We start from the raw sequence: 25,854 nt of genomic DNA on the forward strand, positions 1-25,854 counted from the left end.
AACTCACAGATCGCGATCTAAAGTTCCTTTGGTACATAGGGTTGCCAGGTGTCCGGTTTTCACCTGGACTGTCCATTATTCAGATCCCCTGTCTGGTGAAAATACCAGACATGGAAGGAAGCCCAGTGGGGACAATTTTCCCCTGCCACATGCTGCTCACAGGGCGGGGAGAGAGTGGAGGAGACTTTGTGCGCTCTCCTGTCCACAAGCCAATCAGCGCCTGGAGGCAGAAGCTGCGTGAAGCTTCTTTTGACCTGCACCAGCCCTGCAAAGAGCCCATGGCATTTCAGAGTGCTACAATCAGGGCCGAAGGAGGCTTCAGGCACCCCTCCACCTCCACCCCCAGGCCCTGATTGGCCTGGGGATGAGGGAGCATGCCAAACCTCTTCCAGGGCATGGGTGCCTAGTGGGAAGGGTGGGCAAAGGAGCTCCCCCAGATCAATTATGGTCTGGGCGTGGGGTAGCCCCCTTCCGGGGTGGCCTGGGACTGCTTCAAAAATTTTTGTAAGTGGTCCCTGGGCAAAAATTATTGCCCAGCCCTGGTCTGGGGGCTAGCCCTTAGCCCCGCCCCTTTCACTTGGGACCCTGCCCTTTCTGGGGGGCCCAGAGGTGAGCCCCTCCCACATTGCCCAAGGCCCAGTGAAGTTGGTCATGAGATCTGTGCACAAGTAACAATAGTATCTCTTAGGAAAGTTAAAATAAGTTTTATTTTTGTAAACATGTGACTGATGAAATTTTCAGCAGTTATGTGTTTACATGTGGGGAGTGCAGGTGAGCACTGACTCCTGCCTCTGATTCATGTAACCATGAGGTTTAACTAGTGAGCCAAAGCTTATTGGTTAATCGTGTACATGGGTACACATTAACATCCCTGGTATCCCTGTACTCTAGTTGATGACAGGTCTGTTTCAGTAGAATCAGCTTCATTTTTTTCCCCATTCAAAAAATACTGTATTGTAATAATTGAGCTTGCACTATTGGAATCCACATGTTTATCTTATCTTTAAAAAAATATACTAAGTGGGTAAACAATTTTTGGACTCCTAGATAGAGCATTAGAACTTTACACGTGTGATATCTGGGCATGTGTTTTCACTACATGTCACCGCTAATGTTTCTAAGGTGTCCTTCAAAATGGTGCAATATATGAAGTCCTAAATTGAAATTCTGGGGCCATTGAAGTCAATGGAAAAAATTCCCATTGATTTTTTTTTTTTTAAGTGGTGCCAGGATTGCATCTTTATGTAAAATTTCTTGAAAACAAAATGTAGTGGCAGTCACTTTTCTTTTGAGGATTACATAGTGTCGATAAAAGAAACGTTAAACATTTTCCCCTGTACTAAGTAACCTTGGTTGCCAGCTGCCATGACTTATGAAAACATGACCTATGAGGGAAGACTGAAAGAAGTAGTAGGTTTCTTTAGTTTAGAAAAGAGAAGATGGGCGGGGGGAAAGCATGATAGCAGGTTTCAAGTATTTAAAAGGGTGTTACAAGGAGGATGGAGGAAAAATTGTTCTCCTTGGCCTCTGAAGATAGGGCAAGAAGCAATGGGCTTAGACTGCAGCAAGGGAGGTTTAGGTTGGAAATTAGGAAAAAATTCCTAACTGTCAGGGTGATTAAACAGTGGAATAAATTGCCTAGGGAGGCTGTAGAATCTCCATCACTGGAGATATTGAAGAGCAAGTTCGATAGACCTCTATCAGGGATGATCTAGATCAGGGCTACTCAGCCCGTGGCCTGTTTGTTTGCGGCCAATGGCGCAGTTTGGATTTATGCTGGGCTCGACACCCGGCTTGCGGGTAGGAGCCAAAACAAAAAAGTAATCAATATAATGGCCGTCTGTTGATACGTGTTTTAGTAGTTAAATTCCTGGACTGTCATTGCTCATAAGTGCTGTCATATGGGTGGAAATCGGGTAAATATTGCATTTTATTTATCAGCAGAACTGACTTAAATGGGGCCTGTGTGTTGTGTAGTCTTGCCTTAATCTTTGTATTCATGCCTGTCAGTGTGAAAAGTTATTTGCGTGTATATGCAACCACACTCATGTTGTGGCCCTCAGTATGTGCTATGAGAATCATTGTAGCCCCTGGGGCTTCCAAAGTTGAATAACCCTGATCTAGATGGTGCTTGGTACTGCTGTGAGGGCGGGGACTGGACTCCATGACTTCTTGAGGTCCCTTCCAGTTAGGGTTACCAGGTAGACCACCCCAAAATACCGGACACACTTGATTGTGGGCGGGGTGAGAGAGGCTGGCCGGGAGGAAGGGGGACGGGAGGTGGGGCTGGTGGGGGGGCTGCGGGAAGCAGAACTGGGAGGGAGGAGATTAGGGGCCGGGAAGGGGGGGCGGAAGAAGGGGGGTGGGAAGCAGAGCTGGCGGGAGGGAGGGGGGGGAAGAGGGGTGTAGCCACTGGCCGCAGCCGGAGTCCAACAGGCCGTGCCCCCGGCAGGCACTCCCTCTAGTTGCTAGTTGAAGCCGGGCAGGGGCGGGGGGAGTGGCTGGGAGCCTCTCTCCCCACCATGTTTCTGCCCACAACCAGAGGCTCCCAGCTGGGAGGCGGGGCTGCGATTGGCACTGGGAGCCTCTGGTTGCATGCACGTGTCCAGTATTTTCTGAATTTTTCTACTGGACAGAGGGTGCAAATACTGGTCTGTCCGGTAGAAAACCGGACACCTGGCAATCCTACTTCCAGTTCTAGGATTCTGTGATTTTTATGAACATAATTCCTTGCACAGTGAAGATCCCTTTTTGATCATCCTCTCAAAAGATCAGATTTCAAGTATTTGGACATCACTTTTTTGTTCTGCATTACAAAAAACTACTTTGTTTTGTCAGCCAGGCTTCACAAAAGCTGCTTTCAGTCTGAGTTGATTAGCTTGATTATCTGTAACAGGAAAAGTACAACTTCCTATTTGACCTCTTGTGGGTTCAGCTTCATTAATGTTTAATTTCATTTGAATCGTAAGGTATTGTTAATATCCTGATGTCATGAATTGAATTTTCTCATCTTTGTAAATATGCCACTTGCCAGAAACAACAGACACTCTTCACTGTGGAGATCTAAGATGGATAAAGTATGTCTGTGATGGAAGTTGTTGTGAAGATTCTTAACTAATGGTTCCACTTCACAGCCTTGATAAACATGACATAACATCCCTATCATAATGACCATTCCTACTGTTACCAGCCATACCCTGCAAAATGACCTTGCATTAGTTATTTTCACATGATTAGATTATAGGGCTGGCATTAGCCAGTCCTTTGTTTTATACAGAAAGGCAAATGTTTATCTTCTGATGCTATTAAATAGTAATTTAGTTTGAATAGCCGTTCCATATACAGTATTCTCAACTCACTGCAGAATGAGCGCCTATTTCTTCAGGCTTTGGCTGGGACCTTTTCTGCTTGGCTAGTCTGTTGGCAAGTATATAATGCAGATCTGTTATCTGCTGACCTAATTGCTAAATTTGAGCTCTTCAGGGAATTTCTTCCTCCAATGTCATTGCTCAAGAGTTGTCAAACTTGTTGCTGCTTGCCCAACTATGAGACAGTTTCTGAACTGTAGGGGGGAACATCTGGGCGTATGTTGTTGAGCACTATACTTCACTTGTGTGCCTGGGTACCTATTGACTAATTAGCTTCTGTATTTGCTAGGAATGTTAACCAAAGTGTATTTGAGTAAATGTTTATCCAATTAAATTTTTAGCAGTTACATATTTACATGCAGGGGGCAGGTAGGAGCTGATAAGAGAGGCAGCAATGCGGGCGGGGGGGGGGGGGGGGAGCCATTAAGCGGGAGCTGGTTTGAAGACCAACGTCTCTGTGTACTCACTTGCAACCACTTAAATTCCACTGCTTAATAAAATCACTTTTATTTACTATCAAGACCAGTGCAAATAATTGTTAGGTGGAGGAGCAATCAGTCTTTACATCCTCCTTTCATGTTTAAAGGAGGCTTTCCTGGGGTTCTTTTCCCATTTAGGAAGTTGGGTTTCTGGGAAGTTGGGCCCATTCCTGCATTATCCTCAGACACTGAATCTTTTCAGCTCTGTATTGCTCCTCAGCGGGGCTGGTGATCTCCGCTCTGTGCCTTGGCTAGGGGAGACGAGCTGATCTTGCCCAGCAGCACAGGGTGGTGAGAAGCCCCAGAGAGCAAGGAGATGAGTATCGGTGGTCAGCACTCCAGGGTGCACTCCCAAAGGGTTGTCTGTGACCACACCCCATCAGTTAGCACACACCTGGAAATAAATCTTCAGAGATAGATGGTTATGAATTCTTGAGATGGGGAAACTAAATCTTGATATTAAAACGGTAATTATTGAAATATTGGTTCCATGCTATGAGACCAAGGGTCAGTCTAGTGCATTTTCATTAAGTAATAGAGAGGATGAATGGATGACAAGATTTGGAGAAGGATAGGTGTTCACATGCAATGAAACCTCCAGAGCAGCATTTTGCCAGCTTAGGGTTCTGACGACCCAAAAGGGGGTTCTAAGCCAATTGTAGTCAGGTTATAGTATTGCCACCCTTACTTCTGCACTGCCTTCAGAGCTGAGCTGTGGGAGAGCACCCAGCTGGCTAGGCATCCAGCAGCAGTGCAGAAATAAGGGCACCATGGTATTGGTGGTGGGGAATCATAGCCTGAAATTTTTTGCTGAGACCCTCTTTTAAAATGTTTCATAGCCCCTGCTGTGGACATACCCAGATGCAGAGAAACTGTAGAAGTGGAGTAGTAAGACCATTAACATGGGTATAGTCAGTAAAGTGAATAACAATTTATGTTTATTTTTTTGCCATTATAACTTTTAGTTGAAGGGCTCATTTTGTTCTCAGCTATGTTGGAGTGAGTCCAGGCATGCCACTCAATGAACAAATCAAAGAGTATCGCAGTGTCAGTATTATTGGGTCAGGATTTCCTGACAACTGTATTCTGTACTTTCTCTAACCTGAAAAAATTTATCTTGCAAGCCAGAAAAGTTGAAGGGAGTAGATTTGTGTGGAGGGGGAATTATCAGATTTTAAAAAGATTTAACTTGAATTAAAGGTAGTAATACTATCTACTGACTCTTTTTGTAGTGTCTGCAGTGCAGTTCATGCAAACTATTTTCATGTGAATTTTTCTTAATTCAAGTCCAATGATGGCTTTTACACTTAAGTCTGACTTTTTTTTTCCTTAATGCCCTTGGATCACTCCACATACTGCAGAGCATGTGCAGAGTTTAATTTTTAATGTTGGGCTCTTTTTTGCCCAAGAAATAATTTGAGGAATGTGTAGTTTCTATGAAACTAGTGCTGCAGAAAAAAGTTTGATTTGCGTTGTGGTTGTGAAATGGGCAGTTGTGCTGCTGGTTCCTCTTTCTGTGGTGCTAAACAATTCTTTTCTTTTTTTCCCTAGGTTGTGGTCACCCATTGGCAAACATACTTATTTCTTAACTTTCCCTTCTTTCAATGACTTCTTCTTGAAGTTTTTCTGAAATCTGGGTTTAGAAGCTTGTAAACGTGGCATACAGATGTGTTAATAGACAGCGGTGATCCCTCAATTCACGGATGATATCCGGTTGCTCACCATTGTTCATCTAAGGCAAGGTGCTTCTCCTTGGAGTGGGCCATTGCCTGACGGAGGACATGCTGTCATTGAGGCAGGGGCACAGCCACGGGTGTGTCTGAATGGGCCTACCCACTTGGTATCCAGGCCTATCCCCTGCACCCACCATGGCTTTCCGCTTGCCCTTCTCTGCCAGTCTGCCCCACGCTCCAACCAGGGAGTGGGATTGGTGCATGGGGGCTTATCTTGCTCCGCCAGGATCTCTAGCACAGAAGCAGGGTAGAAAGCTAGCTCTGCTGCATTTGGTGCTGCAACTGGGGTCCAGGGTTGGGGCTCAAAGGCGTGCCCCGATTCTCTGGGATCTCCATCTGTTCAGTAGGGAGTCTTTAGGGACAAGGGCCCATCCTGGTCTGTTTGCGTGACACGCCAGTTCTGGAGTGGAAGCAGGGCACAGGGGCTTTGGGTGCTCCAACTGGGGAGTGGGAAGAAGGACTTGCCCTGCTCGGTCTACCAGCCCAGTGCTTCAGCTGGGGAGTGGAGTTGGAGCTTAGGGGATCACCCTGCACCGTCCAGTGCTCCAGCAGGGAGGCAGGAGTAAACTGGGCTAGCACTTGCACTGAGACACTGCTCCTGGGATAAAGTGCGGGGCAGGCAGGTGGTACGGGGCAAGACCCCTTGCTAAGAGACCCTTCTCTCTTGGCATCCCTGACCAGTGTGTCCATTCCTCTCCGTGTCCCCTTCGGGCTACACCACATCAGTTTTCTTGAGCTACTACAAAGACACATAGAGGGTTCTCTGACCATAGGTGAGTTGAGAGTAGATGGCTTGTTGTGGGAGGTGAGATGCAGTACTCAAGTGACTACTCTTGGAATTCTTTCTTCCTAAAACCAAACAGAACACTGAAATCAACCGCTGTTTGGAGGGAATCGGGTCAAATCAGCCTAAATATCTCACTGGAGATTGGGGCGTGTGCTGCATTATGACGATATCCAGGAACTCAGTCTGTGTGTAAATGTGTATTGTCAGTTGGGCCAACAGAAAATGAGCCAAGTGACCTATGGATAGAACTTGCTGAGTATTCAGAAGAACAAGTTCTATAGTCTTTACCAGTCTGGCTGATATCTGCATATAACTTGTGTGTCACACAGGCAAGTTACATGCTAAAATGTTGGGTCTTGCTTACACTGCCAAGAAGAGAGCAGAGTTTGGCTGAATGGAAGAAATGCACTGTGTGCTGAGGTATCTGACCAAGAGTATATCTTCACTAGAGTTAACTCTGCAATGATAAAATACACTAATTGGAGAAGAGTAAAGTAACTCAAGTGAGAGCCACCACTACTGCAGGGCAACACACCAGTGCAGTACTATTTGTGTGTGTTGCTTGGGCTTGTGAGTGTGTCCCATGATTCTTTGTGCTGCAGTAAATTGAGCCGCTCTGGAAATTCTTTCCCAGTGAAATGTGGACGAACTTGTCTGCTTTTTCTGATATGAGATAGTGGTAGATCAGAGAAACTAGTTGTACTCCAGTGGTGTTATCCAGCATCTATGCTGCAAGTGGTTGTGCTAGCAGCTTTTGTCAGTCATGCCCCTGATGTAAATTTCACTGTCAGCTGTGCCATTGAAAGATCTGTAATGCAGACATAGGCTAAACCTTGAATCGGGCTAAGCCCGTGATGGGCCAGTAAACCACCACACCCAAGTTCTGGATTCTGGTGTATGGACAAGACTCAAATTAGGAGCAAAGCTCTAGTGAAGTTAAGTTAGTTTCGCAGTAAATACAAGGTTGAGCAGGCCTTCTACAAAGATAAGTCTGCTCAGAAAGTCTCTGCTGTAGTGAGGGGGAAACTCAATTTTTGTCTTGTGACTCTTGGTAAAGCGGGATTTTTGGGTTTTAGGCAGAAAAGCTTTTTGAGAGCAAAATTAAGCTTTCTACCTTCAACTCTCTTCCATGGCGCCCGCTGGGCCCTTTACGTGCGCCCGCGGATCAATCTGGGCTGGCCCCGCCCCCAGGCGTACAGCAGGTGCCAGCCCCGGGCGCATGGCCGGCCCCGGCCCCGGGTGCGCTGTGTGTGCCGGTGCCGGTGCCGACCCTGAACCCCGCCCCCCGGGGCGCCGTGCGTGTCCTGGCCCTGGCCCCTGCCCCACCGCATATGCCCTTGCCAGCCCTGGCCCCGGCCCCGCCCCCGGGGGCGCCGCGCGTGCCCTTGCTGGCCCCGCCCCCGGGGGTGCTGCATGTACCCTTGCTGGCCCCGCCCTGCCCGCCCTTGCAGGCCCTGGCGGCACCGTGCATGCCCGCGCTGGCCCCGGCCGCGCGGAACCTGGACAGCCGGTGCCGACCTCGGGCGTGTGGTGCATGCTTGGCCCTGCCCCCAGTCACGTGGCCTGTGAGCGGCCCCGCCCCCGTACACACAGTGCGTGAGCGGCCCTACCCCCAGGCGCCCGGCAGCCCCAAAACGTTGGGGACCACTGTTGTAGGCCATAATAATAATGTAATTGTTTGTTTTTCTTTGGGCCTCTCATTTTTTTTTCCTCTGCTTTGGTTTAGGGATGACTTAGATTTTGGCTGAAAAGATTTTTCCTTCCCCAAACGTGTAAAAGCTCATTGTTTTGTTTTAAAATGAACCAGGCCAAAAGTCTACATATTTTGCTTTTTAAAAATGTGAACACTTTCATTAGCCAAGTTAATTCATCGAAAATTTCTGTCTCAGGGTAGCTGTATTAGTCTGTATCTGCAAAAATAATGGAGTTCTGTGGCGTCTTAAACTCACAGGTTTATTAGGGCATAAGTTTTCATGGGTAAAACCCATTTCATCAAGTGAATATTCATCTGATGAAGCATGTTTTACCCACGAAAGCTTATGCACCAGTTATTTCTGTGTTAGACATGCATTAAAATGTACCCTTCTGCATAGGTGTCTGTGGCGTAGTTGGGGGGCTGTCTGCTCTGTAACCTGGTGTGGTGGTGGCACTTTGCTGGTTGCTAGGCTTGGGTATGGATGACCTCCACTGGCGGCTATTTGTAGCATGGCCCAGCAGGACAGCGGATGAGTCACGCAGGCAAGGGTCTCCCAACCTGTCCGATCAGTTGCCTTCCAGGGAGAGAGACAAAGGGATGCAGGCAGGGACCAACCCCTGGTTGGGGGGCAGGGCTGGAAGGAAGGCAGTTGTTGTCTGGGAAGCATGGGAGAAGGGGCTAGGGATGGGGCTGGGATTGTAGGGCCCCAGCCACCCCCCCATCTCAAGGGGGGGCCTGAGGCCTCCAGGACCCAATTCCTGTAACCAGATTACGTCTACAGCCGCTCTCTGAGTTGCGAATGGTCGAGTTACGACCGCTCGCACTTATGACCAAAGCTCCCATGGAGTGGTCATAAAGGGCATCCCCAAGTTACAAACGCAACCCGCGCTTATGAACAGCGCGGTCACATGTAACTTCAATGGGGTCCGAGTTACGAACAGCTCGAGTTACAGCCAAGTGTTTGGTTCGTAACTCGGAGAGAAACTGTATGCTGTGCTGTATCTTGGAGACGCAATAAACCCCAACATGCCGTCAGTGTCACTGCTGCGATCCTTATCAGCATTGCTAACGGAATGTATACAAAGTTCCTCTGTTCCAGTTGAATAAATAAACATTCTGATTAGAAAAAGGTTGTTTTCATTTTTATAGATGTAAAAGGTATAAGAAGTTGAAGTTATATGTTTTCAGAATTCTTGTGGCTTTTTTTTCTTGGTTTTTCAAGAAGAAATTTTATTAACTAAGTCTCACACTTTAGATATCATAGGGTTGTCTCATTTGTGAGTCATTAGAGGAAAAAATGCTAACTGATGGATTTAGGAGAGTCTGACTCATAACTTTTACGTCACACTATTTCAGACACCCTACACAATGCAAGTTCCTGCACGTGAAAAATGCTAGTGAGCTTTTGCTTTGTTAGCTATTTAAGTTCTATAATCTTGAATGGCCACACTCCACTAAAAAAGTTCAGTTTGATAACATTTTATAATTGTATGATCCTGTCATTCATCCAGGAGCAGCCTGAGGCTGGCTGCGGCAGCTGGAACCCCAAGAAGAAGGCGCGATTGACACCCCCGCCTGCACGGCCGTCAATGGCTGTGACATAATCACCAGGCACCCCGTGGCATCATCATTGGGCACCCGGGCCAGCGGTGCCCTAGGCAACTGCCTAGTTTGCCTAGTCTCGTGGGCTGCCCCTGCATTCATCACTTATCTACCTTTTAAAAATGTCCATCCCTGGTATTTAACAGCTATTTTTTATCATTAAATATGTAAGAACTACAAGTAAAACAGCTAATACAAAAATACTGAAAAGTCTAGTGTCAAAGGCAGCTCACAATTCAATGGTGGTAGTTTCAGGAATACAATCTAAGAAATGGGAAAATTGAGAAGTTAAGAGTGGCTATAAATTAGCCAAGACGTACACAACTGGTAAAAACCTAAAATCTATGGATTGATAAGGATTTTCTGAAGAACTCTTAACCTTGAGCAGTGGTGTGGCTCAATTACTAGACGGGGATGGTATCAATAATGCTTAAAAGGCAGAAATGCACACTAAATACTTCCATTCCGTGTTTGGGAAGGAACAGGATGGCACTACTCAGAGATAATTTAGTTTTTGTCAAAATAGAAACTGCAGCTACTAAAACTAAATGTCTTGAAGTCTGCTGGACTGGAGAAATGATATCTGAGCCATTTATATTAGTTTTTAAAAACCCTTGGAATACTAGCAAAGTCACAGAAGGCAGGATAAAAGCGATAAAAGGTGTTCTAAGGGTTAAGGATAAATGGGATGACTCAGGCTCAGTTGACAGGCTTGATGTCAATCCTGGATACAAGGTTGATACAGAATGCCAAAGTTATAGGCTTGATGCAGGAAGCACTTTGAAGTTCTATAGTCTGTTATGGAGGTCAGACTAGATTATTATAATGGTCCCTTCTGGTATCCGAGTATCGATGCAACCAAAACCTGTTTATCTTCAGTCTGAGTTAACTTTTATTGCTTGCCAGTTGAACATCTACCACAGATCTTGCTAGCAACAGCCCCTTTCCACAGACCGTTCCTTACTCTACTGATATGTCTATGGGATAAAATGCCCATAGCTGTCCTGAGACAGCTGATTCAGGTTCGTGGCACTTGGGCAGAAAATTTTGTGTAGATGTTTGGGCAGGAGTCCAAACTCTGGAACCCTGTGTAGGGGGAGAGTCCCAGAACTCAGATTCTAGACAAAATGACTTCATTGAGCTTTTTAGCCCCACAAGCTGACCCAGGCCAATTTGGCCATGCTGTGGGTCTCTTACCCCAGTGTAGACCTACCCTACAGTGCCACTCTTCATTCAGCTGAAGCTACAAAATGTGATTCTTATTAACAATGGTAGCTTTAATTAAAGGTCAAAATGGAAACTTGGGGAATACTTTAAAGTGACCAGTTATTAGTAGGTGAAGGGGGATCCATAGATCACTTTCATTTTCCTTCTTTCCTGTGCAAGATTTCCCCTCTGTTAATATAACTATGAAGCCACTGGACAGTCTTAGGCAGGGATGATTTTTATTAAGAAATCTACTATTTTATTTATTTTTGTTGACTTTAATTTCACTTGAGGCTAAAATTTCATTGTTTTCCATGGCAGTGCCTGGCTAATTCGGCCCATTGATGCATTATCACTGGAGAAGAGACCTTATGTATTCGGTAATTGCTAGAAAAAGTGAGTAATAGACTTAAACTGATCTTCAGAAGGAAAAGATCACTTTGTGGGGCTAGATGTAAAGTCAATTTTATTTTTCTCCTCATATTATGTCTTTCTATCCTAACCTTGGATTCATATGTGAGGTGGTCAGACTTTCCTGATGGGATTGCTTGAACTCAGATGAGTTAGAGAAAGCAGATATTTAGGTTCCTTGTGCTTATGCAAACAGAGATGCAGTGTAAGTTCTTTATGGTATGGTTGTGAATAGCGTTGCCAGATGTTTTCAACAAAAATAGTGTACCTGCTCGACATTACGTCACAATCTACACTACATCTTATTTAGAAAATATAGGACACTTATATTTTCCTCATTTATATTTTCTCAATTTGTTTCCCAAACAGAGAGCTCAGATACTGGACTGTCCAGTTCAAAACTGGACACCTGGCAACTCTAGTTCTAAAATTTCTTTTCAGACTTTAAGTGGAGAGCAAGTAATTAGGGAGCCTGGAGGATACACTTCAGTGCTCTGACAAGCTTTCAGCTAAAAAGAAACTTCCTCCATATATAGGTATCTAGAGACAACTAGGCTTTAAATTTTCTCTCTCATTAAAAGAGATCAGGGGAGAAATCTTTTAGACACGGGGGAACTTTCATTTTCTTTTTGAGATGATGCATTATACTTAGTGGTGCCTCCTGAAATGGAGGCCCGGGGTGGGAAAGATGAAGGAGCTTATTCATAACCTTGTGGCATACTGACTATATTTTATGATCTGCTAGTGGGAGGGAAATGTGTTCAATTCCCACCCACGAAGGTATCTTCTAAAAGTCATTATTTCCCAGAGATGACTAGGAAGATTATTGTGCATACAGCTCATGTTCTGGAATCTTTGAGAACAATAGCTCTATGGCTCATCCACTCGTAAAAGTGTACATACTTCTGTCTTGCATCGTTAGTTTCTCAGCTAGTTTTTCCATGTTTCTGTCTTATTAACTAACAGTTCTGAAGTTTAGCACCTGAAAGAATAATGGACAAACTTTTCTATGGTGTGCTAAACCTGTCTTTTTTTTTTTAAATGTTTTGAGTTATGAGTATATGTAGGACTATTAGCTCTGCCAGATCATCTAAGAACTATTTCCCATTCTGTCTTCAATCATTTCAGATAAGAGTAATGGAAAACCATAAATATGTAACAGGCCTCTGGCTATGCTGGAGCTATTGTATTTTTTGATGGAAACAGACCATCTAAAGAAAATATAACTTGTGAGTCTGTCTTGAATTCTCAGAAGTTACAAGAATAGCTGTGGAGAGGAAATGAAAACTTAATTGTACATATATTTTGTTTTTAGATGATGCCAGACATTTTCAATAAATGTATTGCTAGTTGTAGGAAAGACAGAGATTTCAAATACAGGCAGTCCCCGGGTTACGTACAAGATAGGGACTATAGGTTTGTTCTTAAGTTGAATCTGTATGTAAGTCGGAACTGGCGTCCAGATTCAGCCGCTGCTGAAACTGATCAGTTTCAACAGTGGCTGAATCTGGACGCCAGTTCTGACTTACATACAGATTCAACTTAAGAACCCCAGGCATCCCCAAGTCAGCTGCTGCTGAAACTGATCAGCGGCTGATTCCAGGAAGCCCGGGGCAGGGGCTTCCTGTAGTCAGCCACTGGTCATTTTCAGCAGCTGCTGACTTGGGGACGCCTGGGGCAGAGCAGCTGGGGTGCTGCTGGGTTGGTCCAGTGGCGCCCAGAGCGGCGCTACGGGACCAACTGGCAGCGCCCCAGCTGCTGTACCACAGGCGTCCGGAGTAAAGCCGCGGAGCACGGGGGCAGCGGGACAGCCCAGACGCGCCGTGGCTATCCTGCTGTCCTCGGGCTCCGTGGCTTTGCTCTGCTTTGCTCCCCGTCCCCCTGGTCTGCAGACCAGGGGGACGGGGAGCAAAGCGGCGGAACACTCGGGCAGCGGACAGCCCAGACGCGTCTGGGCTGTCAGCTGGCCGCATGTTCCACCGCTTTGCTCTGCTCTGCAATGCTCCCCCTCCCCATGGTCTGCAGACCAGGGAGACGGGGAGCAGAGCAGAGCAAAGCCGCGGAGCACGCGGCCAGCAGACAGCCCAGACGCGTCTGGGCTGTCCGCTGCCCGCGTGTTCCACCGCTTTGCTTCTTCTCCCTGGCCTGCTGGAGACCAGGGAGAGGAAGGGCCCCGTTCGTAACTGCAGATCCGACATAAGTCGGATCCGCGTAACTCGGGGACTGCCTGTACTGTTATAATATTTAGCGTTCCTATCACATTTTCATCCATAGATCTCAAAGCTCTTTACAAGGAGGGTTGGTTTCATTATCCCCATTTTCTTGAATTTGTGGTGATTTCCACATTCTCAGCTGTCTGGCCTATAAGAAATTGAGGGGCAGGTGTCGGTTTTTCTCCTCCATGCTTCCCTATTGTGCTATATCTATACATTATTTTCTATACCAAATATATTTCATGGAGACTGTCCTGTTGAGGTCCCGTGTTGCAGCCAGCAGCCACCAACCTTTTGAGTTCAAGAGGACAAGACAGACCCAATAGCTACTGGGATCCAATTAGGTAGAAATGACTGCTTTGAGCTATTGACTTCCTTAAGGCTTGGCTCATTCTCCAATGTGGTCGTAGCATCACACAGCCTGGAACATTATCCAATATAAGTATTAGGTATTCCTTTTATTAAAAACTGTCTCCAGGGCTACAGTAAACAGGACACATGGTATCTCAGACTTGCCACGTTTGATGCGTAGTATCAGAATTGCAACCTCTAAAGCAAGGATGTTTCTCTCCTTTTTTACTCTGAGAAATCTCATCTTGAGATGTGCATAGTGGGTTTTCTGTAAGAATGGAAAATACAGGACTCAATGTGGTGTAAATGCATGCATATACCCATGCTGTCTTAAACATGGGATCACCAAACTTTTAATAGCAACTATAAGTTTAATATAATTTAAATATTTCAGTACCATTAAATCAGTTGAGTGCATGGTCCCATTGTCTTTTGCAAGTAGCTACTTTCAGAGAGTGCCTTGGCTTTTACTGTTGGTCCAGTAAAGGCAAGTACATAGGGAGGATTTCCTCAACAGAATCCAGATGCGTCAATGTTTGGGTGCTACACAAGCATTTTACCTTGATTAATACGAAATGCTAATATCGCTTTTTATCATAGATTATTTTTGTATGATCCATGGTTCTTCGAGTGATTGCTCATGTCCATTCGAAGTAGGGTGCACGCATGCTGCGTGCACTGTTCCCTGGAGCTTTTTTCTCCAGCAGTACCCGTCGGGCCGGCAGGTCGCTCCCTGGAGTGGTGCCGCTATAGCGGAGCATAAGTACCCTGCTGGCCCTCCCCCTCCTTAGTTCCTTCTTACCGCCCGTGACGATCATTGGAGCTGCTCTCTTCTGCAGATCCCAGCGTGTTTTTCTTTGCTGGTTGGCTGTTCTTTAGTGTAGTTAAGTAGTTGTGTGCCTATTAGTTTAAGTGTGTTGGTGCTTGAACCCCGCAGGGGGTTGGTGATGCCAGGCCCACAGGTCTTCAAACCTTGTGCGGAGTGTGCTAAACCCATGCCAAGTGTGACCCCCATGAACAGTGTCTGAAGTATCTGGGGGAAGCTCATCTGACCGCTGCCTGCAAGGGGTTCAAGCCATGAACCAAGTGGGAGAGAGACTCTCGCCTTAAGTTGCTCCTGATGAAGTCGGCGCTGCAGCCTGTGTCTTCCAGAGAGGCTTCAGTGCGCAGCGCACCGGCATCGGTGTGGGACTCACGCTCAGACCTTCCCCGTACCAAAGTGCGGAAGAAGGCGGCACCAGTCCCAATCCCTGGCGCTGAAGCGGATGAAGGACTCCAGGAGGAGATCGCCTGAGCGCCAGCCCCACCGGGAAGGCCGCCGTCAGAGCTGTACCCTGGTACCGGGCTCGCCTGTTAGCCAAAAGAGTCAGGCCACGTGCCGAAAGGAGAGCCCCGGGCCCGCCTTGTCACAGTGTCTGTCTATGCCGGGGATTTTCGAGGCCGCTCAGGATCTTATTGAACTTACGGCCTCTCCTCCCTTCCCCCCCCCCCCCTCCTCGGAGGGGTCATCAATGTCGGCTCCGGGTGCCTGTGGTCTCCCAGGCCCCGGAGCCCCGGCTGGCACTGGTAGAGTCAAGGGACTGTCTGTCATTGCCGGCTGCGGTGATGAGTGGACATACTGCTCCGGTACTGATGCACGTGGTACCGCGGGCTCAGTCTCCTGCCCAGCCGCTCCAGGAGGTCAGGGCCTCGGTGCCATGGTCATCACAACCGTCTTCGGTGACCCAGCAGCCCTTGCACACACCGGCACTGCCCGTCCTTCCACCGATGCAGGTGCCACTGGTACCGTACTTACCGGCACCGCAGTTGGCGATTCCTACGGCACCACAGGCACCGGCCTTGCCGGCACTGCGCAATCTGGTGCCACAGCCTCCACACCCACAACCATGCCGGTAAGCCGGAGTCGATGGCGCAATTCCGCCTCGGGGCGGTGCAGGGTCAGCCCTCTTCGGCACCTTTGTGATCGGTGTCTGAACTGTCCTTGGAGTCAGAGGCAGAGTCGCTGAGGTCCATGGGATCCTTGCGGTTATCATCTCAGTACTGTTCTCGTTCCTGGCACCGGGCGGCACTGTTGGGGTTCGAGCAGACATGGCCACCGCAGGCCCCATAACCCTGGCCCTTTTGGACACCCTGGGCCTACCACCAATGGCAGGGCACTCCTGCCTGCCGGGTCGGAGAGTGGCCCGTGACGGAGGTCCACCCCCTTGGCCTCTCTATCCAGAGCCCCTCCTTCACCTAGGGGAGCTAGCCCCAAAGGCCACTTGGACCTGGGGGACCGGGCAACCCTCAAGGGGGTCGAGAGGAGGTACTATGTCCCACAGATGGGACATGAGCATCTTTACTCATATCCCGTACTGGGGGGTCTATGGTGGTCCAGGCAGCAACACAAAGAGGAGCAGGGACAACCAGGTCCATCCCCTAAAGCGAAAGACCCTAAGCGGATGGACCTGATGGAGCATAAGGTCTATGCGACGGGGGGGGGGGGGGGTGCAGCTGGGGATCGCCAACCAACAGGCCATGCTCAACCGCTATGCCTATAACACCTGGAAGGTGATGGACCGTTTCTGTGACAGGTTGCCCCCAGAGGACAGGCAGGAGTTCTCCGCACTGACCACAGAGGGCAAGACGATCGCATGCACCACCCTGCAGGCGTCCCTGGACGGGGTGGACTCTGTGGCCTGGACAATGGCGTCAGGTGTGGTGATGCGCCGTAATGCATGGCTCCAGGTCTTGGGGATCCCATTAGACCTACAGGCCACAATCCAGGACCTGCCATTCGATGGGAAGGCCCTGTTTGCTGAGACTATTGTCTCCAGGCTCCTTCAGCCTGAAGGACACCCGCTCAACCCTGAGGTCGCTGGGGATCCATACGCCGGCCCCACAACGCAGGCTTTTGCCAAACAGGCAGCCCTACAGGAGCCAACCGCAGGCTGCTCACCCTGATTATTGGCGGCGAAGGCTGTGTGGTCCGTTGGGGGGCCTTCTCGCAAGGGCAGGGCCAGGGGTCCTGCAATAGGCGCCGCTGACCACGGCAGGATGCGGGCAGGGGCTCCGTTCAACCACCTCCACCCCCGGCCAAGCAGCAATTTTGAGGGTGTGCTCGGGGACCACATACCGTTGCCTATCATCTCCCCCCCACCCTGTTTGGGGACAGACTGTCCCACTTCGCCCAGGCCTGGTTGCACATCACCTCGGACAAATGGGTGCTGGACATAGCGTCCAGGAGAGATTCTATCCCCTTCCTGGGGCCCTTCCTGTCCCTTCCCCCTTCCTTTTCAGGGACCCTTCTCACGAGGCCCTCCTCGAACAGGAGGTCCTCACGCACCTAGAAAAGGAGGCAGTGGAAGTGGTCCCTCCTCATTAGGAGGGCAAGGGTTTCTACTCCTGCTACTTCATTATCCCAAAACCGAAGGGGGGCCTTGAACAAGCACGAGAGAGAGGAAAAGTTTTGGATGGTAACGCTGGCCTCAATCATCCCAGTTCTGGACAAGGGCGATGGGTATGCGGCCCTTGATTTGAAGGACACCTATTTTCACGTGGCGATCTGGAAGAACCACAGACGGTTTCTCCGGTTTGTGGTATCCCACCGCCACTTCCAGTTCACGGTCCTCCCCTTTGGGCTGTCTATGGCACCCAGGGTGTTTACGAAGCGTATGGCGGTGGTAGCGGCCTACCTCAGACTTATGGGAATACAAATCTTCCCGTATTTGGATGACTGGCTAGTCAGAGGTCGCTCGAGAGACCAGGTGCTCGCGCACATAGAGATGGCGCGGTCCTTGTTCAATATGCTTGGCTTCATGATAAACGAGGAAAAGTCAACCCCCACTCAGTACATAGTTTATGGAGGTGACCCTGTGCGCCAGGACTGCGCGCGCATGCTTACCTCCCAAGTTCCAGGCTATACAAACCCTGGTGTCTGCCTTATGACCGTCTCCCATGACGACGGTACGGTCGTGCATGAAATTGCTGGGACATATGGCAGCCTGTACCTACATGGTCAAACACACCAGGCTGAGGCTCAGGCTGCTACAGGCGTGGCTAGCGGGGGCGTTCAACCAAGCCAGGGACAGCTGGGACCGGATCCTGATTGTGCCACAGGGAGTCCTCGCCTCACTCCAGTGGTGGACAATGGAGCACGAGGTGCATTCGGGAGTCCCCTATTGTGCGGAACTGCCATTGGCACAATTCATCACAGACGCCTCCGACGATGGTTGGGGGACGCACCTGCAGGACGCAGGGGCTATGAATCCCACAGGAACGGGGGTTGCATATAAACATTCAAGAACTAAGGGCAGTCAGGAGGGCCTGCAAAGTCTTCCTGACCATGCTCAAAGGGACCCTGGTGTCGGTGCTGCTGGACAACACCGCAGCAGTTTTCCACATAAACAGGGTGGGGCGCGGTCGTCACCGTTGTGTCAGGAGGTGACTCTCCTGTGGGAGTTCTGTATAGCCCACTGCATACGATTACAGGCGGCATACTTGCCGGGGTGTGCGAATACCTTAGTGGACTCGCTGAGCAGGTCATTCAGAGTCCACGAGTGACGTCTGAAGAGGGAGGTGGTAGAACAACTCTTCCAGATGTGGGGTCATCCCCTAGTGGACCTCTTTGCCACCCGGGGGAACAAGCAATGTCCCCAGTACTTCTCCCTATTGGGTCTGAGTTTGGACTTAAGGGGACACCCTGACCTCAGCGTAGCCTCAAGGCTTGCTCTGTGCCTTTCCCCCGTTCCCACTGGTTCCCAGGGTGCTAACCAGGACCAGGCTGTTAGCCTCAGATTGGCCCAGACAGTTTTGGTACCCCATTCTGTGGGAGATGGTGGTGGCCTGCCCCGATCACCTGCCACTGGCCCCGGACTTAGTCACCCAGGGCGGGGGCATCTTGTATCACCCAGATGTATAGTCCCTCCACCTGACGGTGTGGCTTATCCATGGCTGAAGCCCTTGGAGAGGGCTTGCTCTACGGGGGTACAGGAGATTCTCCTGGGCAGCCGCAAGCCAGCCACCAGGTGGTTGTATGCCACCAAATGCAAGCATTTCTCAGTGTGGGCTCAGAGTAGGGGTGTGTGCCCCTCCCAGGCTTCTGTCCTAGTAGTACTGGGGTTGTGACAGATGGGCCTGTCCACTCCGTCGATACAGGTGCACCTGGCGTCCCTGATGGCATTTCATGAGGTTTTGGGGGGCGGATCTCTATTCTCGGACCCCCTGGTGAAGAGGTTCCTGAAGGGCCTAGAAAAACTGTTTCCACATGTGAGGGCCCCGGTGCCGCAATGGGACCTTAACCTGGTGCTGAATAAGCTCTTGGGTCCCCCCCTTCGAGCCGCTAGCGTCCTGTCCTCTGAAATTCCTGTCCCTTAAGGTGGCCTTTATAGTCGCCATTACGTCAGCACATCGAGTGTCTGAACTGCGTGCCCTCACGGTGGAGCCCCCGTACTTAGTTCTCGGCAGACAGGGTTTGTCTGCATCCGCACCCTGCGTTCCTCCCTAAGGTTGTGTCTGCTTTCCATATGTCGCAGCACATATATCTGCCGGTTTTCTTTCCGAAGCCCCACAGCTCCCCCAAGGAGCGGGCTTTGCACTCCCTCAACGCGAAAAGGACTCTGGCATTTTATATTGATAGAACCAAGCCTTTTCGCAAGACTTCACAACTGTTTATTGCTTATGCGGACCGGATGAAAGGGATGCTAGTTTCAGCCCAGAGGCTGTCGGGGTGGATATCATCCTGCATCTGGGAGTGCTATGCTCTCGTGCATAGGGAGCCCCCTCGGGTGTCGGCTCACTCCACCAGGGCCCATGCTTTGCCCATTGCCTTTGGGGCCCACGTTCCGATCCTTGAGATCTGTCGGGCAGCCACGTGGTCCTCCGCCCATACGTTTACAGAGCATTATGCTCTCACCCAGCAGGCACGGGAGGACTCTGCTGTGGGGGAGGCAGTGTTGGGTTCCCTCCTGTGAACACATAAGGGGACATGGTCGAGTGACAGTGTGTCACGCCTGTGGTGCAGATATGTAACTTGTTCTGTTTTCAGTTATGCATTAAAGTTCTTGTTGCGCTTGGTCGGTGTGAGGTTCTGTTGGTTGACTCCGACCCTGCCTCCAGGGTGGGGGTAACTGGGTAGTCACCTACTTCGAATGGACATGAGCAATCACTTGAAGAAGAAAACAGGGTTACTTACCTGTAACTGTTGTTCTTTGAGATGTGTTGCTCATGTCCATTCGATCTCCCGTTCTCCCCCCCCCCCCCTCCCCAACCTCGCCTGTGTCGGAGTTCCGGCAAGAAGGAACTGAGGAGGGGGAGGGCCGGCAGGGTACTTATGCTCCGCTATAGCGGCGCCACTCCAGGGGGCGACCTGCCGGCCCAACGGGTACCACTGGGGGGGGAAGCTCCGGGGAACCGTGCACACGGCGCGCATGCAGCCTACTTCAGATGGACATGAGCAACACATCTCGTACAACAATTACAGGTAAGTAACCCTGTTTTTAGGAGGAAAGTAGTAATGTTTCATTAGTCTAATGCTTTTAATCAAGAATTTAAATATCAAACAAAAGATCTGTCTACTAGGAGACAAACCGATGTTCTCATTTTACAGATGGGGGGGAAACTGAGGAACACTAAGTGTCTTGTACCCACGGTCACACACAGTCTGGGACAGAGCTGGGGCAATACCTAAGTCTCCTGCCTCCAGTTCTTAAAGATAAAACCATTCTCCCTTCAGAGGAGGTTTAAAAGGAAAGATTATTGTCTTCAGACTAGTTTTGTCCTCGATATTTCACCAAACAGGTGTTTGGACAAATATGCAACAGCAATGGTCTTCTTTACTTTTGTTTGCAACTTTCTGCTCCCCAAACATGGCTGTTGTCAGTAATGCCTATAACACTTTGGCTTTTATATGTGGCAGAATTTATAATGCATCAGCATGCTGTGTACTCTGCATTGTTATATAAAACTTACAAATGGTTTGAATTCAGCAAAGCGTTGAATGTCCTTTAAGCATAAAAGTGGTGTGGGTTTTTCCTGGTATAAAGAGAACAGGCATTGAAAGAGTTTCAGTGCTACTGTCTCTTGAAAAACGCTTAGACTGCACACTTGGATCATTTTCTTACGTTCAAGTATTGAAAGAGATAGTGAAGGAAATTAAATATGAAAGATAAGGTATACCATTAACCTAGGAACCTTTTTTGGGCCATTTGCCATGCTTACGCCTTCTCAAATCATCCTTCTAGCGCAGGGGTGGTCAATTTTTGATATTGGGGGTGGAGGCACTCCAAGAATTTGGAAGTGGTCAAGGGCCACGCTCTTCCGTATTAATGGAGGAGGTAGAGGGTCTGGGTGAAAGAGGCAGTTGTGACCTATGTTAGGGGACTAGGGTTCAGGGGTTTGGTTTGTGACCTTTGGTAAGAGGGGGTTGAGACTGGGGCAGGGGATTAAGGTGCAGGACCTAGGAGGGGGCAGATGGTTTAGATTATGTGGGGTGGGGTGGGGGCAAAGGGTTGGGGTGCCAGAGGCAGGCTCTGGCTGGGAGAGAGTCAAGCTACTTGCTTGACTCCCAGTCAGAAGCCTTCGGAAGCAGATTCCCTCCCCCCCCCCCCCTTCCTCCCTCCGCCCCACACTGGCTGCAGGGGCCATGTGGTTTTTGAACTGCTGAGAGCCAGGGGGGAGAGGACATTTCACTAGCTGCCTGTTGACAACGGTCAGCTTGGCTGTAAACCAGCCAATGGGATTGTGCTTGGAGGTGGGAGCAGTGCCTGAAGCATCCCCCCCCCCCCGCCCCCCAGGCTCACAGCTGTTCAAACAGAGGCCTGCAATGGCTGCTTTTTCTCAGTAGCAGGTGAGGGGCAGGCAGGGAGTCTGCTTGAGACTCCCTGCTGCATCTGTGGGCCGGATCCAGAGGGTATTTTGCCCAGGGCTGTTGTAGCTTCTGTTATGACTCTGCTTTTTGAGGGAAGGGGGTGTCAGGATTGCAACATTATACAAATTCACTTCATTTTAAACTTTTTTCCCATTTGGAGCACTTAAATACTACCTGCTACCTTTAGATTCCATAGCTTATTTGCTCACCTGTTCTGAGTTTGAGCGATGTGAATATTGGAAAACTAGCAAACCCACTGCAATATTTTTATTGGACCTATACTAAAATATCTTTTCTGAGAGCAAATACTTTGAATGACATTTTAGTACACGTTTTTCAGTGTTGCAAATACTACGGTTTATTTGCCCCAACAGCTGTGACCAACCAAGTGATTACAGGATAAATATTTTTGCTTTAATATTTTGTTCTCCAATTTATATTGCTTAAATAAACCTTATACCTTACTGAACAAGGAAATTGTTTTGAAGCAAAACCGGGGATTTAGTAGGATCCTCCTAGAAGGGTACAATTTCTAGAGCTTGATGTATTAGTGGGAGTTGCATGTCTTTACTAAAATACAGGACTATTTAGCACTTTAAAGACTAACAAGATGGTTTATTAGATGATGAGCTTTCGTGGGCCAGACCCACTTCCTCAGATCAAATAGTGGAAGAAAATAGTCACAACCATATATACCAAAGGATACAATTTAAAAAAATGAACACACATGAAAAGGACAAATCAAATTTCAGAACAGAAGGGAGATTGGGGGAAGGTGAGTGTCTGTGGGCTAATGATATTAGAGGTGATAATTAGGGAAGCTATCTTTGTAATGGGTAAAGTGCTACATAGTCCTGTATTTTGCTTCAGCTACACCAGATTAACACAGCTACATTTCTATTACATGTCTTTACTAGGCATTTCTCAGTAAATGCAGAATTACACATGTGTACAGAGAACCCCCCACATTTTTTAGATAATTTTACTAACTTTGTATATCAGTATTGCTCTTGTCAACCATATTTTTGAAACTATTTGCATATTTGCTACTAAACTATTATGCATTCCACAAAAATATTGGGGAAAGAAAATAGACTGGAAGAGGTCTGAGAGAAGGTAATATCCTATTGTTAGCCTCTTTAAAAATGAAATATATAGCCTAAAAACTTAAATTCCTGAATTTCTGTATAAATGGCTGCAACTCTTCTGTCAACTCTGTTGATATTAATTAGAGCAAGTGGCTAAGATTTTCATCTAGTGTGTAGTTCTAAAATGTATTGCTGTTCCTATTCCCCAAGTAATCAAGGCCATGACATTTTTTTTTTCTTCCCTTGCTCCTTCTGTATTAGGTTATAACAAACTAGTGGCTAGATTCAGGATGTATCACAGTTGGGGTAAACCCTTCAGTTTCAGTGTCTTACAATTTTTCATACTTTGTCACAAGGCAAAGAGGCACATAGCTTGTAATGGAGTGGAGGAAGCAGTAATTATAGATTGTTTCTTTGTGTTAAGGAATGCGAGTCCTGCATACTGTACAGCAAAGTCTTGCACTGAAGTTTGTGTTCAAGGAAAACAATGGAAAAGTAGTGTCTGATCACTTTGGCTGGTATGTACTTAATATAAACGAGAGTAAATTCACTTCTGGAAGCATTACAGTAGGTCTGATACAGAAACATGAGATTCTGTACCACCTTTCCTAATGGCTTTGCAGGCAGCCCAAGTTCTTCATTGAGTGGAATAATTTTGAGGTGAAGTTGTGGATTAATTTTTCATCTTGAGTTTATCCTCTACTTCAGCTACGTCATTAGGTAGACTTTGTGGTTATGGAAGCCAGCAGATCCAAGGCACTCGGATAATACAAATAAATTACCAGATACTGTGTTCTTTGTACCTCGGTTAGCATACAGATGTCATTTGTTAGACTTCAGTATGTGGTTAAACCCCAGGCTTTAGCAAGCTTATGTCCTAGTAAACAAGGTAGACTGAATTAAATTGCATCTCTTTCATTAGAATGAATATTTACCCAACTCTTCCATGTTCCTTTAAATCTGCATAGATCCTGAGAAGTTGCTTTAGTCATGACTAAAACGCTGCAGTGGCACAGCTATAGCGATCAATCAGGATGCTACTATGACAATGGGAGAGCTTCTCTCTATCTGGGTAGTTAATCCACCTCTGCTAGAGGTGGTTGCTAGGTTGCTGGGAGAACCCGCCCTGCTAACTAGCACAGTGTACCTCAGGAGTTGGGTCAATATAACCACATCACTCTGGCTACGTCTAGACTGCGAGCCTCTTTCAAAAAAGAGAGTCTAGACTACAACCAGTCTGGATGCTCTTTCGAAAAAGCACAGTTTGCATTACAGAGCGCCTTTTTTTTTTTTTTCAAAAGATCAGTTTTGAAAAAGGTCGTTCTTCCTCATAAAACAAGGTTTTCCATGGTCGAAAAGAACTGCTGCGTTCTTTCGATTTACTTGCAAAAGAACGCGGCAGCAGTCTAGATGCAGGGAAAACTTTTTCGAAAAAAGGCCACTTTTTTTTTTTAAACAACCCTATAGTCTCGACACACCAAGGGGGATGAATCTTTCACATTCCTGAGCAAAGTAGTTGTATCAAGGAAAGCTTAAAGTTTTGTCTGCCAAGAATGGATGTATTAGCAAAGAAGAGATGTTCCAGTTTCTAGGCATGTAGGTCTTGGGGAAAAAAATCTACAACGAATAATTGTGTGTCGGAAATTTTCAGAAAAAATGGGATCTCTTATTAGACTGTGAAATACGTAAGGGAATAAAGCAAACATGGCCTAGCTTTAGAAAAGGGCAATAGCAAGGCCTCCCCTGGTATTTTTTTTTTATAGTGATGGAAGAACTGCAGTGCCGGGAGAAGAAGACTGAAATTTTGACCCTGACATGGGAAAGTTAGTTGGTGGAAAAAAATACATTTGGTTGTTCTTTAGTGACTCCCGTTCTATTTCCCTTTCATCCTCCAGATAAGTACTGTTGTCTCCCCTTTAGGAAGGGCAGTACCCAGCTTCACATCCAAAACTGAGGGTCACTCACAAAGAGGCATTTGAGAAACAAGATGCCAGAATCCACTCATCTTTGAGACGTATGGCTCAGGAGCTCTCCTGCATCTCTTCTGTTAACATGACAGACCAGGGAAAACAACAGGTCATAAAATATGCAAAAGCTCTAGCTGTCACACATAAATAAAAGAATAAGCCAGTTAGTTGGCTTCCAAGAATGTACTAAATAATGATGGGAAGTACAGAAGGCTCTTGCATTGGAGCTAAGTAAATCTAAGTGACGTTGCCTGGCATTGTTGCTTTTTGGGGAAGAGCTGATGAGTACAATAGATTTCCTTAAGGAATGGTGATGAGTAAGCCTTATAGAAAAATGTAGATTATGGGGAAATTCCTCTCACTGCAGATTAATGGATAGAACAGTAATTTTTTGCATGCTTTCTCAAGTATAGTATGTATATGCTCTGCACAGTGAGTTCAAATTAAGGCAATCTTTTTCAATGCGAGGCTACAGCATGGGGTACATTACTTTAGGTTTAGAAAGCTAGCTAGTGGAAATACAACCTGTTGCTTCTGTGTGACCAACTCTACATGTTTATCTCTGCTAGAAATGCATTGTTTCTCTCTTCCTCTCTTTATGAACTATGGACTTTCTGCAAAGTAATACTTAAGGTGGGGTGTTTTTAAAGTTTGGCACATTCACTTAATAGTGGTGAATGCTGTGCTTGTTTTTGTGGGCGTGGTTAGTGCATAGCTGTCAGCCGACGGTCAGGGCTCCCTATATCTGTCCCTTTATGACCGGCTGAAGTTCTTCTAAATTGTGCTTGGTTCTATTACAGCAACTGAAGGAGTCAGGTTAAAACTTAAACAGTTACAGGTTTATTTGAGGAAGCTTATAAATCATATGGTTGCAATGGCTATTGTTCTATTTCTTTACTAGCAAAATATAGATCTTAAAAATGGTTACAAAGAAGATAAAGATAAAAAAAATAGAAATAATGGTACCAAGTAACAGCTTACTCTTTCTATGTGTACACTTAAGACAGAGGACCACATCCAGGTACAATTTTTACCCCCTTCTGTGCCTCTCGACTCCAGCATGTCAGGCCAGGGCCGGTCCCTCAATTCCTAGGAAGGACGAAAATA

General features: G+C 47.5%; 1 protein-coding gene across 5 annotated transcripts in view; it reads left to right on the forward strand.

The window, feature by feature from the left end:
• Positions 1-25,854, forward strand: part of OSBPL3 (oxysterol binding protein like 3) — a 127,272-nt gene that overhangs the window by 11,715 nt on the left and 89,703 nt on the right. Inside the window, exon 1 of one of the 5 annotated variants that reach the window (XM_025179088.2) lies at positions 11,193-11,267. The exons of the other annotated variants lie outside the window; for them this stretch is intronic. The gene's annotated coding sequence lies outside the window, so the exon portion shown is untranslated. Of the gene's footprint in view, positions 1-11,192; positions 11,268-25,854 lie in introns of those variants that run through there. 5 annotated transcript variants of the gene reach the window in all.

The sequence above is a fragment of the Pelodiscus sinensis genome, chromosome 2 (genome assembly GCF_049634645.1).
Source record: "Pelodiscus sinensis isolate JC-2024 chromosome 2, ASM4963464v1, whole genome shotgun sequence".
Lineage (NCBI taxonomy): Eukaryota > Metazoa > Chordata > Testudines > Trionychidae > Pelodiscus > Pelodiscus sinensis.